This window comes from Magnolia sinica, chromosome 3, assembly GCF_029962835.1.
Source record: "Magnolia sinica isolate HGM2019 chromosome 3, MsV1, whole genome shotgun sequence".
NCBI lineage: Eukaryota > Viridiplantae > Streptophyta > Magnoliopsida > Magnoliales > Magnoliaceae > Magnolia > Magnolia sinica.
In genome coordinates, this window is record NC_080575.1 from 67,666,563 (window position 1) to 67,671,970 (window position 5,408).

Genomic DNA, 5,408 nt, shown 5'->3' on the forward strand with positions numbered 1-5,408 from the left:
TAGGCCGTCTAGGCCCATCTTCATTATGAAGATAACTTATCACCATATAATATGCTTAACATAACTCCATGATTCATGCCTATACACATCATATGTATGCTTGATATGAGAAGTGACTGATCATAGCATATGCCATTAGGCAAATTATTTATGGGACTCACTGATAGGAGTTGCCCACATGAGCGCATGGTACGCGTAGGATTGCTACATGACTGGACAGTGTAATTCATGCATCTTGTATTTGTATGACATGATCATTGTACGCCCTAGCGATATTAGGGCCGTGGCCTCCACAAGGACAACGTAGATGGTTAGATTGGATACCGGATATATTAGCTCTAGCATTATGGGCACATAGGATGTCCTTGGGTGAAAGTCCCAAAACTTTTTTGGTACCAGGAGATGCTCCAATGTCTATACCAAGTGGATACATGAGTGCACGAGTACTGAATACTAGTAGGCCACTTCTCCCATTGTGTCATGGTCGGTTGGAAGGGGGTATGACTTTATTCGCCCGAGTGAGGGGGCTATAAGCTAAGCTGAGTTTGACTAGCTCGTAAATGAGTCCGTTATCGACGAGCGGGGTAGGTATTGGCAGACTACTAGTCAGGTGGATAGTGTGGTCTCTTCCACCCATTAGGCTATGCAGCTAGGGAGGTGGCAGTCAGTGTGGAGTGTACTAGACCCCGGTGATATTTCAAAAATGAGTTGTATTGTTATGTAGATTCAGATGAGGACTAGCATGCTTGTATTGCATCTCGTATATGACATTTGGATATGTAGGCCTCGATATGGCCGACAGCATTCGTGTTTGCATCGTATGGCCTTGGTATGGCCGATAACATTTATATCTTGCATCGCATAGCCTTGGTACGGCTGATAGTATTCATGGACTTACCAGCACATTTCCACATTACTCTGATATTGCATACTTGACACTTACCTTGCGTATATACTTACACCACCCTCTAAGATTTTCGTAAGCTTATGGATGATTGTTGCGTGGAGGTGACGTTTGATCGCAACAACACTAAGGCAGGAGCGTGTAGTTGAGCTTTTGGAGTTCCGATATCTATATTTGTATTTCCCTTTTCTCATTATACTTAAAGTTTTTGATATAGAGGATATGTGGTGATGTTGTTTTGTGACTTGGTTATGCTCCATTACAAAAAAAAATTCATATTGAAAATCCTTCTTGTAGGATCCCAGGATCGAAATCTGGTATATGGGTGTCGGGAGCCGAGAATGGGGCACTATGGAGGCTGTCGGCACCAGATTCGGTGATCAAGAATTCTGTGAGCCCAGTTTTGAAGTTTAGGGCGTGACAATGTGAATAGAGTCGTCACTACGGTCACAACGGTGAAAACTGTGCGTCAATCTGACGCTCCGTTAGTGAGATACAACTCATCAAATTCATGGCCTAAATTGCGTATCTTGTAACACAACCAACCTCTATTGTGCTAGGCTCATTGGCCTTGAGTCCATGTGGGCCTAAAGCCCACTTTCTAAAACATAAAAATTATTATAATATTGGACAATCACTACATGATAAATGAAGAGTTAGCATATATAAGACAATGCACTATAAGACAAAAATGGATTCTACCCCCAAATCTATCAATAACCCTCTTCCCATGCCTTAAAAACAAATCATGGCCCATGACCATCTCATCCTACACATGCATCCAATGCATGCTTTGTTTTGTGCCACCTCACTTTAAACAACCAATTGAAGAACTCTACTTCATCATCCACCATGCATCACCTACAATCCACAATCCTTATCCATCCACTAGTCAATGCATGCCTAAATTTCTTCCACCTTAGCCAATGCATGCTATGAGGCTCATTTCCTAGTCAGTACCATTCCGTAGACTACCACGATCCTCCCTGTCGAATTCCGGCACCTCACGACCTTTAATAGGTATTTGCGCATGACTTTGAGAGGTACCCTGTTAACCCGAGTCGACTCGACCAGAGACTTGTACTCTAACGACTGTGCTGTCACCGTGGTTCTAACGTCGTGACTTACGCAGCGATGCAATACCCAGGCTAGGATTTGTGGGCCCGTGTTTATTTTGAGAAAAATGCCACATGTTGCGATACCTAAGATAATCTCTACTAAACATCACATCAATCAATCAATCGCTAGTCAAGTACAACCCATCACTCACCCATACCTCTCTCACTAACTAGTTAAAGTAACCCATGCTTAGCCCATTCATCTCATCTCAAAAGTCAATGAGACCCATGCTTCCCATGTCATACACACCACTCTCTCTCTCTCATTTCTCACTCCATTCTAAGCCACCAAAGAGAGGAAACGTCCAAGTAATTCCTAAGGAGAGGAGAAGCTAGGTGTGGCCCACTCCTTACCACCCAATCTCCCATTCTAGCCATCCAACCTTCATCAACTTCCATCAAAAGGAGAGCTTAGGAGCTTAGCATTCCAAGGAGCCAAGGAAGAGCGAAATTGGTGGGTGTTCATAGCCTTAGATCTTGATTTTGATGTAAGGCCCATTTGTGATGGGATCCATTTTGATGTATGTGTTGTGAACAAAGAGGGGCCCATAGTGGCGGGATCCCTCCACTACCCCGTCTCTCTCTCTATCTCTCTCTTCCATAGTTTGCGGCCCACCATGATGAATGTATTTTATCTAAGCCGTCCACCGAGTGGGCCCACCTGGCAGTCCGTTTGGACGGGGAGGAAAACACCAATATCAACTTCATCTAATACTGGTGGGTCCCACACATGTGGACCCACCTTGATGTCTGTTGATCCACACCATCCAATTGAACGGTGGAAGAGGATTGGCTGGAGTTCCTCCACTAGCTATACTACAGTCCATTTATGTCAGCAAGCTCTGTGGGCACTGTGATGTATGTGTTTCTCAAGCCATTCATCTGTTTGGACATGGGCCCACCCCAACGTGTGGCACGTGTGGGCAAGTGGGACCCACCTTGATGTATCTATTTTATATCCAGTCCATCCATCTGCCCTAGATGATGGACCCCACTCTAGTTATATAGCTGCTGCTTGACGTTAGCAAGTTTTGTGGGGCCCCTACGTGATGTAAGTGTTGTATCCTCACTGTCCACGTGGATGGTAGGGCCTGCCCATGATGTGTGCGTTGATGCACACTGTTCTAATGGGTGGAACGCTGCTGGAGCATCTGTCCAGCAGCTGTAGTGGCCCACCTTGATGTAGTGTTTTATCTACATCGCCCGTCCATCTGGACGTAACCCACCTGATGTCTGGATTTCATCCACGTCGTCCGTCCATTTGGATGGGACCCACCTTGGGGACGTGGGTCTGATAATGAGGTTGTGTTATATTCAATCGTCCACTTATTTGAGGACGTGGGCCACACCAAGATGTATGTGTTTCTCCACACTGCCCATTTATTTTAAGGGTGGTCCCACCCTACACGTGTGACACATGTGGGCAAGTGAGACCCACCTTGATTTATGTATTTTGTATCCACACCATCCATCTGGACGATGTGGTATGGGGCGCACCCTAATGTATGTGTTTGTATCCACACCGTCCAGTGGTCTGGATGGTGGGGACCACCTCGATGTATGTGTTTTATAACCATGCCATCTGTCCATTTTTACTAGACGCAGGCTCACCTGCTGTATGCAGGGCCCACTTGATGTATGTGAGGCCATTGTGGCCATATGTGAAGCCCTTTATAGCTATATGCGAGGTCCGTTGTGGCCCGAGTAATGGGCCCGATTGTGATGTGTATGAGGACCATGTGATGCGGCCCACTTGATGTATATGAGGCCCATGTGATGCGGCCCATTGTGATATGTGAGGCCCATATGATGAGGCCTAGTGTGATGCATGTGAGGCCCATGTGATGAGGCCCATTGTGATGTATGAGACCCTTGTGTAAGGCCCATTGAGATTGCATGTGGCCCATTGTTATTGTATGAGGCCCATTGAGATTGTATGTGGCCCATTGTGATGTATATGAGGCCCATGTGATGTGACCCACTTGATGCCCATGTGATGCGGCCCACTTGATGTATATGAGGCCCAAGTGATGAGGCCCATTGTGATGCATTTGAGGGCCAAGTGATGGGGCCCATTGTGATGTATATTAAGCCCGTGTGAGAGGCCCATTGTGATATATATTAGGCCTGTATGAGCGGCTATTGTGATGTATATTGGGCTCTTGTGTGAGGCCCATTATGTTGTATGTGAGGACCTTATGTGAGGCCACAGGCCCACTATATGTTTGGCCATATGAGGGCCACTCCTTGGGCGCAATGTTGGTTAAATGTCCACATTGATGGGCAATGATTTTTAAATGTCCACATTGTGACCTTTCCTTAGGCCTCGTTAGGCCCATCCTTGACATGAAGAGAGTACATCATCATCATATAACAAGCTTAGTATAGCTCCATGATCCATGCCCATGCGCATCATATGTATGCTTGATATGAGGAGTGATTGATCATAGCACATGCCATTGGGTGGATTATTATGAGACTCCCTGAGAGACGGAGTTGCCCCACATGAGCGCGCGGTACGCGCAGGTTTGATGCATGACTAGATGGTATGACTCATACATCTTGTATTTTATGATATGACCACCATACGCCCTAACGACATCAGGGTCGTGGCCTTCATAGGCATGTCGTTGATGGCTAGATGGGACACCGAAAATCTTTCTCTACATGAGGTTTCATAGATGTCCCTGGGTGAAAGTCCCTAAATCCTCTTGGTACCAGATGATGCCCCAACGTGGAGACCGAGTGGATATATATGAGCGCATGAGGGTTGAATACCAGTAGGCTACGTCTCTCATTGTGTTGTGGTCGGTTGGGAGGGGGTATAGCCTTACCCGCCTGAGGGAGTAGGCAATGTTAGGCTGAGTCTGATCAGCTCATAAATAGGTCCGCTATTGACGAGTCAGGCCCGATATTGGCAAGCAGATAGTGAGGTCTCTTCCACGTACCTAGTTATGCATTCGGATAGGGGCGGTAAGCTGATGTAGAGTGTAATAGACCCTGGTGATGATCCTAGAGTTGTACGGTACTGATATGTGGACTTATTGAGCAAGAGTTGTATACTCATCATTTTACTCATTCATTCATTCATTCATTATCCACTCGGGCTGGTGGTATACAACTAATTGTTATGTGTACCTTTGCAATGACCAAGATTTTGGTTGGGGCACGTAACCTACTTGAGATCAGGAGTTTACCACATTGAGTCTGGCTATCTAAATTTAGATATGGGATTAGTTTGGATAGAAGTCCCTTGTGATGGACCCCATAACCTACTATACTACGTACTATCATCTCGACTTCACACTCTAGCTTGGTCATTTCATTCACATCGCATATTGCATTACATCCGCGGCATATGACATTTTGGGTTGCTATGCTTCTGC